Raw genomic sequence first — 11560 nt, forward strand, 5'->3', positions numbered from 1 at the left:
GTAAAAATTATGAAGTTTTGGGAAATCGGATGCAATACAGCCATTCCAGGAAGCTTTATTTAGTGAAGAGATTCCTCAAATGACATTACCTCTATTAACAACTGGATATATATATATATATATATATATATATATATATAATATATATATATATATTATATATATATATATATAATATATATATATATATATATATCACAAAAATTCAACACACAATCACTTGTGTGGCCTGGTTGTGAACGGTCTCGTCTTTCAATTAAAGGAAATATATATTATTAATATACTATATATAATATACTATATATAATATATATTATTTACTTATAATTATATACATATATATAATATATATAATATCATCTTATATATATTATATAATATTCAGTTATAATATATATATACCTAGTATCCCCCAAATATCAACAATTCTGATACGGGACGAACTGAATTATCAGTGTTCGTTGGGTGACTGAGTTCTGACGAGAGAGAGAGAGAGAGAGAGAGAGAGAGAGAGATTATTATTCTGCTTTCTAATGACGTCTCTGGAGACAGTCTTACTTTCTGTTTCCTCACATTTATTTATTTTATCACCTTTTCCTATATATATTGTCTCTCTTTGAAAGGTGATTCTCTTGAAGGCCATCTTGGGTTTTATTGTTTGTTGACTAAGGGTTTTCCGCTTAAGATTTAAATAAAGGAGGAAGAAGAAGAGGAAGAAGACGAAGAAAAGTAGGAGGAAGAAGATTAAGAAAAGGAGGAGGAAGAAGAAGGAAGAAGAAGGAAGAAGAAGAAGAAGAAGAAGAAGAAGATGAAGAAGAAGAAGAAGAAAAAGTAAAGGAAGAAGAAGAAGGAAGAGAAGAAGAAGGAGAGGAAGAGAGAGAGAGAGAGAGGAGAGAAGACAGGAGGAGAGGAGCGAAAGAGAGGAGGAGAAGAGAGAGAGAGATGAGAAGGCGCGGAGAGAGAGAGAGAGAGAGAGTGTTTGCCCTCACAGGAAACCTTTCCTGTTCCCGTTTGTTTCTTTTCGATCGATCGATCACTCGATCACTCGAGAGAGAAAGAGAGAGAGAGAGAGAGAGAGAGAGTTCCCGTTTGTTTCTTTCCGTGAAAAGCCACCAGCCAATTAGACGCAAGAGTCCTGAATAGCAATGAAAATCCCGAAAACTATATCCTTTTCCCGGATTGAAATCCGCCAGACGCGAGTTAAAATGTCAACACGTCCTTGGACTTATTGTGAAATGCAAACGGCAGTCAGCTGATGATGAAAAATGGTGAGTTCATCAACCTCCCTTTTCAAAACTCGGCTTTTTCATCATCATCATCACCATCAGCAGTATCAGCATCAGCAGCAGCAGCAGAGGCGGTGTGGAATAATTTACGGCTCATAAATTCCTTCCGTGTTTATTCCATTATCAGGGCAGCAGCGGCCAGTTCTTCCTCGCGCGCCGAAGAAATGAACTGCCTATTTTCGTTTGGGATGCCGTCAAATGTCCCCCAAGCGCCTCAGAGGCGTGATCGGTATGGTTTTGACCTGCCACCTCGGTGGCCGCGAGTTCGATTCTCAGCAATCCACTGAGGGGTTAAAGATGTGTATTTCTGGTGATAAATGTTCACTCTCGACGTGGTTCGGAAGTCACGTAAAGCCGTTGGTCCCGTTGCTGAATAACCACTGGTCCCATGCAACGTAAAAACACCATACAAACAAACAAACAAGGCTTTGCCGGGCCATTTTTCCCAGTTTGGTTAAATTCTCTTAACCTTCGACTTGATTAGCGTTTGGTCTCCTCTTTTTGACATTTGTATCTGAAATTCATCATTGCTGTCCTTCACACTCCTCCTCTTACTACATTGCAACCATGAAAGTCTTCTTTTCCCTTGCACCTTGGAATTGGCATATAGAGTTTAGGCCAAAGGCCAAGGACCTGGGCATTTGAGGTCATTCAGCGCTGGAGAGGAAACTGAGAGTAGGTAAGTTTAAAAGGTGGAACAGGAGGAACACATCGCAGTTGCACTATGAGGCAACAGTTAGAAGAGGGACTTGAGTAATGCTTACAGTGCATCCCGTCAGGTGCACTATGGAACTTACCCCCTACAGAGCTTGTATATTGTACTATAGTAGATTCACATCGACCGTGCATTTGATGTCTAGGGCAGTCCCTTACGACGCTCCTGATTGGCTGTTGATAAGGCAATCACGGAGCTGGAAACTCATTATCTCGAGAGATTTCGTTAGTTCACATGGGCAGGATGTATGTTCCACCTCTCCTGGGGGATAATTTTGAACGACGTATCCCTCAGGAGAGGTGGAACATAGATCCCACCCATGCGAACTCTCGAGAGAGACTGAGAGTTTCCAGCCCTGTGAATGGCTTATCAACAGCCAATCAGGAGCGTCGTAAGGGACTGGCCTAGACATCAAATGCACGGTTGATGTGAATCTATTGTAGCTTCCCTCTACTGAATTTTTTTCTTTTTTCAAAATTTTAAATCACTGTTCTGTTTAAGTGTGATTCTATCAGGCAAACTTTCTTGTCGGCAAATATTTAATTTCCTTTCACATTTTATCTTTAATAGTTTCATTTTTGCAATGCTTTGCTTACTCTCTGCCTGTGTTGAATGTCATGTCCAATCTATAGTAATCACGTCAAATAAAACTGAAAATATGTGATAAATCAATCAATCAACCAGGCAATAAATCATTGTCAGTTAATATATTTATAAATTAATAAATAAACAAAACAATAAATACAGTTTCTGGAATGTTCCCTTTAAGCAAGAGAGCCGAGTGCAGAAACTGCGTTAGCCAATGGTAGGTACAGACTCATTGCTACATAAAGGGATGCATTCGTTTACAGCTAAACATTTAAAGAAGAAGAAGAAGAAGAAGAAGAAGAAGAAGAAGAGAGAGAGAGAGAGAGAGTTCTTACGGGAAATCTATATCTTTTTTACCGGATAATATCCAAACCAATACTGGCTGTTTCTCATCACTGGTACCAAAAATTCACGCAGTTTGTTACTTTTTCTTTTTTTAAATACGCTATTCGATTGCTTCGTTTCGTCAAACAGGTTTTGATACTTTGTCGCAAGATATTTCAAAGGCGAACAGACGTCGGTGGCAGAAACGTACTTCGGACAGACCAAGAGATAAAATCCTGTCAGCTTACGGTCTTTTTCTTTCAGTCTGTGCGAGAGTTTCTTCTTTTTTCTTTCAGTCTGTGCGAGAGTTTCTTCTTTCTTCTTTCAGTCTGTGCAAGTGTTTCTTCTTTCTTCTTTCAGTCTGTGCAAGTGTTTCTTCTTTCTTCTTTCAGTCTGTGCGAGAGTTTCTTCTTTCTTCTTTCAGTCTGTGCGAGAGTTTCTTCTTTCTTCTTTCAGTCTGTGCGAGAGTTTCTTCTTTCTTCTTTCAGTCTGTGCGAGAGTTTCTTTCTTCTTTCAGTGTGTGCGAGAGTTTCTTCTTTCCTTCTTTCAGTGTGTGCGAGAGGTTCTTATTTCTTTTTCAGTGTGGCCGAGAGTTCTTTCTTTCTTTCTTTCAGTGTGTTTGCGAGAGTTTCGTCTTTCTTCTTTCCAGGTGTGCGAGAAGTTTCTGCTTCTTTCTTTCCAGTGTGTGGCGAGATTTTTCTTCTTTCTTCTTTCAGTGTGTGCGAGAGTTTCTTCTTTCTTCTTTCAGTGTGTGCGAGAGTTTCTTCTTTCTTCTTTCAGTGTGTGCGAGATTTTCTTCTTTCTTCTTTCAGTGTGTGCGAGAGTTTCTTCTTTCTTCTTTCAGTGTGTGCGAGATTTTCTTCTTTCTTCTTTCAGTGTGTGCGAGGAGTTTCTTTCTTTCTTTCTTTCCAGTGTGTTGCGAGATTTTCTTCTTTCTTCTTCAGTGTGGCGAGAGTTTTCTTCTGTCTTCTTTCAGTTGTGCGAGAGTTTCTTCTTTTCTTCTTTCAGTCTGTGCGAGAAGTTCTTTCCCTTTCTTTCTTCTTTCAGTCTGTGCGAGAGTTTCTTCTTTTCTTTCTTTCAGTGTGTGGGGAGATTTTCTTTTCTTTCTATCGTTCTTTACATCTGTCGAGAGTTTCTTCTTTCTTCTTTCAGTGTGTGCGAGAGTTTCTTCTTTCTTCTTTCAGTGTGTGCGAGATTTTCTTCTTTCTTCTTTCAGTCTGTGCGAGAGTTTCTTCTTTCTTCTTTCGGTCTGTGCGAGTGTTTCTTCTTTCTTCTTTCAGTCTGTGCAGGAGCTTCTTCTTTCTTCTTTCAGTCTGTGCGAGGGTTTCTTCTTTCTTCTTTCAAGTCTGTGCAAGAGTTTCCTTCTTTCAGTCCTGTAGCTAGAGTTTTCTTCTTTCAGTCTGTGCGAGAGTTTCTTCTTTCAGTCTGTGCAAGAGTTTCTTCTTTCAGTCTGTGCAGGAGCTTCTTCTTTCTTTCTTTAGTTCTTTCAAGAGTTTCTTCTTTCAGGCCTGTGGCGAAGAGTTTCTTCTTTCAGTCTGGTGCGAAGACGTTTCTTTCTTCTTTCAGTCCTGTGCGAAGAGTTTCTTCTTCTTTCTTCTTTCAGTCTGTGCAAAGTGTTTCTTCTTTCTTCTTTCAGTCTGTGCAATGTGTTTTCTTCTTTCTTCTTTCAGTCTGTGCGAGAGTTTCTTCTTTTCTTCTTTCAGTGTTTGCCGAGAGTTTCTTTCTTTTTCTTTCAGTCTGTTGCGCGAAGGGGTTTCTTCTTTTCTTCTTTCAGTCCTGTGCGGAGTTTCTCTTTCTTCTTTCAGTGTGTGCGAGATTTTCTTCTTTTCTTCTTTCAGTCCTGTTTGGCGAGAAGGTTTCTTCTTTTCTTCTTTCATTTCCTGGTTTGCCGAGAGTTTCTTCTTTCTCTTTCATTGTGTGCGAGATTTGTCTCTTTATTCTTTCAGTCTGTGCGAGAGTTTCTTCTTCTTCTTTAGTCTGTGCAAGTGTTTCTTCTTTCTTCTTTCAGTCTGTGCGAGAGTTTCTTCTTTCTTCTTTCAGTGTGTGCGAGAGTTTCTTCTTTCTTCTTTCAGTCTGTGCGAGAGTTTCTTCTTTCTTCTTTCAGTCTGTGCGAGTGTTTTCTTTTCTTTTTCTTTCAGGGTTGTCGAGATTTTCTTTTCTTCTTTCAGTCTGTAGCGGGAGAAGTTTTCTTTCTTCTTTCAGTTGTGCGAGAGTTTTCTTCTTTCTTTCTTTCAGGTGTTGCGAGATTCTTTATTCTTTCATTAAGTTCTTTCAGTGCGGAAGGAGTTCTTCTTTCTTCTTTCAGTCTGTGCGAGGGTTTCTTCTTTCTTCTTTCAGTCTGTGCAAGAGTTTCTTCTTTCAGTCTGTGCGAGAGTTTCTTCTTTCAGTCTGTGCGAGAGTTTCTTCTTTCAGTCTGTGCAAGAGTTTCTTCTTTCAGTCTGTGCAAGAGTTTCTTCTTTCAGTCTCGTGCACGAGAGAGAGTTTCTTCTTTCAGTCTGTGCAGAGTTTCTCTTTCAGTCTGTGAAGGGAGATTCTTCATTCTTCTTTCAGTCTGGCAAGAGTTTATATCTTTAGTCTGTGCGAGAGTTTCTTCTTTCAGTCTGTGCAAGAGTTTTCTTTCAGTCTGGGCGAGCACGGTCTCTTTCAGTCTGTCGCAGGAGCTTTTATTTCTTCCTCAGTCTGTGCACGAAATTTTCTTTTCAGTCTGTTGCAGGAGCTTCTTTCTCTGTGCGGCATTTGTTCTTTCGTTTCTTCTTTCAGTCTGTGCGAGAGTTTCTTCTTTCAGTCTGTGGCAGGTTTCTTCTCAGTCTGGTTTGTCTGTGCAAGAGTTTCTTCTTTCAGTCTGTGCAGAGCTTCTTCTTTCTTCTTTTTCAGTCTGTGCGAAGAGTTTCTTTTTTCTTTAGTTCTGTTTGACAGATTTCTTCTTTCTCTATTTCAGTCTGTCAGAGTTTCTTTTTTCTTCTTTCAGTTCTGTTTGCGGAGAGTTTTTCTTTCTTCTCGTCTGTTTCAAGAGTTTCTCAATCCAAGTTTTAGGTTCATGGTCGAGAGGATTCAGTGTCTTTTGCAATGTCCTGAACAGCGGAAAATATTCTCAACCAACTCTCTGGGGATATCGGCATTTCTTGCCAATTACCAATACCACGATGAGGAAAGAAGGAGTGGTTATAAAACTTCCTTTTACAGAGCATCCTTTGCAAAGCATCTTTCAGCGGTTACAAAACATCCTTTACAATTCATTTAGGAATTTCTCAAGATTCCCCGATATTTTTCTGAAAGGCTGAGATCTTCGAGAGATGTATCCGCTTTTCTTGTATGTTTTTGGTGCTTAGTTAATGAAGTATTTCATCACATGCGACGCATATTTTCTCTCACGAGTTCTACATAACCTTCCATAACTTTTTTAACGTCTCCAGGACACCAGAAAGACCAAAACATTTTTTTAGCGAGGTTGTCAACCTCAGTCCTGAAATAGTTCATGAAACATTACGTGATTTAATTCGATGAAGCGAAGGTTCGTCATGTAGAAGTTCCCCCTTGGTGGAGTAGTGCCGTCAGTGCACCTCATACAACGCACTGTAGGCGTTCCTTAAGGTTCTTTGCAGTGTCCCTTCGGCCCGTAACTGCAACCCCCTTCATTCCTTTTACGGTATCTCTATTCATATCATCTTTCTTCTATTTTATTGTCCACCCTCTTCTATCAATTGTTTCACAGTGGAACTTCGAGGCTTTCCTCCTGTTAAACCTTTAAAACTCTTTACTTTCAATTTCACTTTCATCGCTGGATGACCTCATAGATCCCAGTGCTAAGGCCTTTGGCCTAGATTCTATATTCCATTCCATTCTACGAAGAATTTTGAAGTAAAACCCTTGTGGCAGTTTGTAGATAACCCTTTGTAACTCATCCGGTTTGTTATTGCAATTTATTGCAATGTTGAAAGGGTTTCTTGGAAAGAGCGCCATGGTACATTTCATTCTGAGTAAGAGTTATTCAATTTTTTTTCTCTCTTTTTTATTCGAGAAATAGTCTGAGTTCTCAAAGCTTGATTATTCTTTTGATGAAATGATTTACGATTTGTAAGATTTTTGTTGTTGTGGCACGTACAAGGAAGGTCCCAGAATTGGTCACAAACATTATTTTATTAAAATTATTCTTTTATTATGCAGCATGTGTTGTCAATGCGATGTTAATATATATATATATATATATATATATATATATATATATATATATATATATATATATATATATATATATATACGGACCGGCAAGTTCTTGTAATCGTTGAACCATTAACTAAAAGATATTCTGTACAAATATCAGATTATACGGGTTCTCTGACATTTGGTTGTATGATGTTTTTAGTTACTATTATATTTCATACAAGGTAAGGCTGAGGACATCAGCTGAAGCCTAAGAGAAAGTGACCTTTTACATGAGAAAATTGCAGGAAAAAAAAAAAAGAGACTTTATTCATGAATGTAGGAAAATTCTGGAAGCCCAGATTGAGGCTGGCAAACCAGCCTTAAAAATCTAAAGGTTAAAAAAAAGAAGTTAAATTTCGATAACAATGATTGGCACGAAAGCACATTCCTGTGAGAAGATAAATTCACACTTCAGTCTTTTAAGTGAAAATAAGCCTCGATATGATGTATACCTTTTCAAAATCGCCATGAAGTTCAGACATTCTGATCATGCTCTATTAAATCAAAAGGCCAACCGATAGTACATCCTGTGATATGTAACTGATTATATTATGGAAAATTCTTTTGATGAAAATGGAATTATGAAAATGTAATTTTTCATCATTTCGGAACTGACAGAAGAATGAATCCACACGTTCACGCCAGGTTTAATAAAGATTCGAATTTTGGAACAAAACCAAAATCATCCCCAGAAAATGTTTTAGCTCAATATTCAACTGGTAAAATTCCATTCATGAAAACGTGGATATGGCCAAATACTTTTCTTTTTCAATTTTACCTGATAACAATGTTTTCAAATCAGTTTATGAAATGTGGATTTGCCCAAATACCCCTTTTCCTCTTTTGTTCATTTTACCTGACAAAATTATTTTAAAATCCATTTATGAAATGTGGATATGTTTAAATATAATTTTTTTCCTTTGTTCATTTCAAATGATAATATTTTAAAAACCATTTAAGAAAACAATGAATAGAACAAAATACACTTTTTTCTCTTATCCCAATACACCTCCTTTCCTTATTTTACTTGATAGCAGTATTTTAAAATCCATTTACGAAATGTAGATGTCTAAATACCAATTTTCGTTTATTCATTTCACCTGATAACAGTATTTTAGGATCCATTTTTGCATTTGTTCATTTTACCAGACAAAACTATTTTAAAACCCACTTTACGAAAGCGTGGATATATTCAAATACCTTTTTTTCCCTTTTGTCCATTTTACCTAATAACAGTATTTTAAATTTTCCAAGGCGTGAACCTCCAAAAAAGGAGAAAAAAAAGAGACAAAAAGTATAGAAAAAGATTGCCACAAGAAACCCAGCGCCGTGGAAAAAAATGAAGGCAAAAGCGATTTACTCCTAATTTGTATTCACGAGAATTTGTGATGCGTGTGAGGGAAAAACTGAGGCAATGTGAAAATGTTCATATGCCCCAGTGGCCCTTGAATATGTTTTAGTTGTCCATGAAATCTAATTTTGAAAAACATTTCCGGTTAGGAGTGGTTGGCTCTTTCGAGCGAGAGCGAAAAAAAAAAGAAGAAAAATGTACTTTTTGAAGGATGCCCGCCGAGCATGGGACAATTTCTTAGCAAACATTTCGGCCTAAAATAATGAGGGGGCGGGGGGTTGGTTAGAAAATTAGTCTTAATAGAATTTGTCCCAAATCTCCGACGTTGTGAAGATTTCTTTTTCCAGGACTTAAATACGCACATGACTTATTACCGAGCTGACGGAGTTTTAAGAAAGGTCATTAACATGTCTTTAATTTTTCTGTATACGTGTATATATGAATATAAGTATACATATACCATATATATATGCTATATGTATACTCATATACATATACTATATATACACGTATATTGAAAAATTAAAGACACGCTGCTTCTGACTGCTTTCTTCACTGACCTGGTCATCATATATATATATATATATATATATATATATATATATATATATATATATATATATATATATATATATATATATATATATATATATATATATATATATATATATTTAATGGGCGATTACCTTCTGGAGAGTTTGAGAATAACGATTTTATAAAGGAATTGAAGCATGACCTGGGTAGTGAAGAAAACAATAAGAAGCTAGTGAAAAAGTTTGAAACTCTTTGAAAGTTTGATAAAGAATGAGTTTATGAGGGAAAGCGCAAGTCAGGCAGATCAAGAAATAAATTTGTGTATAGTGAAAGAAAGAGAGCTTTTGACTCCCGTAGGTATCTGTGAATATATGCAAGAGAAAGATGAAGCAATAAACTTAATATGAATAGAGAAAGAAAAGGAGATTGTCGCTTCAGTAAGTAATTGTGATTTAATTTTAAGCAATGGTGGTCAGGAGATCGATCGAATGTTTCAGTTGTGGTCTCATCCTCTTTCGTGAACCTCAAATGTTTAGGCGAAGATGCAAAGTATTACTATACTAAAACAAATTCTCCTTTTATTTTACTCAACATTTTTTGTCTATTTATTCGGTTAGATTATCTTTTCTTTTCTAATAACTGATCTCTTATTTCCGTATTTCTCATTACCTTCTGTTACTTCTTTCAACTGTGCGCCATATTCTTTGGAAGCTTGAATTGGAAGACAATGGCCCCTATGGGCCTGTTCTGTGTGAATAAGGTTCAGTCTCTGAGTAATAATAAATAACATAATAATTGTAGTTAGCGGCAATCTAGCTCTAGAATAATATGCAGGTGTTCGAATCCCAACTGGAAAAGTAAAACATTGTTTGATGAAGTCAAAAAAATATCATGCTCTAAATCAAGGGGAGGTAAGTTCTTGCATCTAATCGAAAATATTTTGATGAGGTCAAAAACCTATTTTAACTCGATCCAATCATATAATCTACTGAAAATTCCACATGAAGTGGTAACGTTGAGAATCCAATGTTTCTTTTGCATGTTCTAATACTATAGGGTAGAACCATTAGAAAACTGCTGGGTGACACTCTGTCACCTTTGGGGAAAATTATCTATGCACTAAGTAAGTTTGAGGTATTTACGCGACAAAAAATCTGTACAAGTTTATACTTCTGCGTGACATTTTTATTAATCTCTTCTTTCGAACAGGTAATCAGTTTTATTAATTGTTATTTGGAGAAATACATGTCCATAATTGAGAGGAAAATTACTAATATTCAGAAAAAAAGTCTTGTGAAAAATCAATTAAAGATGTATAAATAGTTATCACCGCACAAACTGTGATAGATCGTTACTGCATTTAGCTAGCTATCATTTAAAATGTTTCTAAGAATAGCATTTTCTTCATTTTTTCTAATTCTTTTTCACTTCTATCTTTCATCAGTTTAGTGAATCGGTTCAGACCCTCGACTGAACTTTTACATTGACAAAACAATGTACTACATCCTAGAGATGCCTTCACCACTTCCACATGTATTCCCTTCAGCAGCACAAGAACATTTAATTAGCTACAGAAAATACTTTGGGTGTGGTAACTGCTCCTAGAAAAGTAAGATTAGGGTCAAATTCCCACCCATAGTCCGTCGGGTCCATAAGGGGTGCATTGGCTTTATCAGCACATTTCCATTGGGCAGCCTGTAGTAGGTGACACCGGTAAACATGGTATCTAAATGAGGCTGCTGTTGGAGGCTGTGTCTTTAACTGGGGAGCTCTTATAACTTTATTGCCAGAATATTTTTTCTGCCATACCGCATACCTAATGCCAAACATGGTGTCAGAGGCTTTTGACAGTAGGTATGCCGCAGCAGCGTGATATAAATGTAGTTGCATTTTGTACAACATCCGACAAGTTTGCATTTAAGTAACATTTACAACAGTTGCCTTTCCTATTCGATGTAATTGTGATGTGTCACAACCAGATAAAGCTTGTGCTGATAAAATGTTTGGAACTCTGGGGTGGTGTTTTTTAACAGTAGCCAGAAGTAGCTTCCAGCATTACTGTCCACTTTAGGTTATGCTTGTGGTAATGGTGTAATAAATGTACAAAAACATCTGTATCATCACATATGATTATCAACTCTGACGTTTATTAATTAAATTGAGCAGCTGATGGATTATTATGACATTAGCTTCTTCTTGAGTGCTGTGAAGGTCCCTCGTGTGGTTCCTCTTGACCATTTTGAATAAGAGTGGGGATTGGAGAAGGCCCAGTGATCACTAGCTTATTTTTTTACTTCTTTCTACAACTTTCTCTGTCAGTCTCTGAATGATATACTGAATGACTTGAATTTTGTTTTTGGTGACAGAGAGAGAGAGAGAGAGTCACACTTTGACTAGGGAGAGGGCTGATCATACTAAGTTTGTATTTTCTACTACTTGACGTGGCTCTTGACTCTCTTGTATCCTTTTTGATATTATCTTCATTGTATCGATACAAAAATGAGATATACATCACTCTTATCAAGTTTTTCCAGTATGTATGACCAATAAGCATTACAA

This window comes from Macrobrachium nipponense, chromosome 9 (genome assembly GCF_015104395.2).
Source record: "Macrobrachium nipponense isolate FS-2020 chromosome 9, ASM1510439v2, whole genome shotgun sequence".
In the NCBI taxonomy this organism is placed as follows: Eukaryota; Metazoa; Arthropoda; class Malacostraca; order Decapoda; family Palaemonidae; genus Macrobrachium; species Macrobrachium nipponense.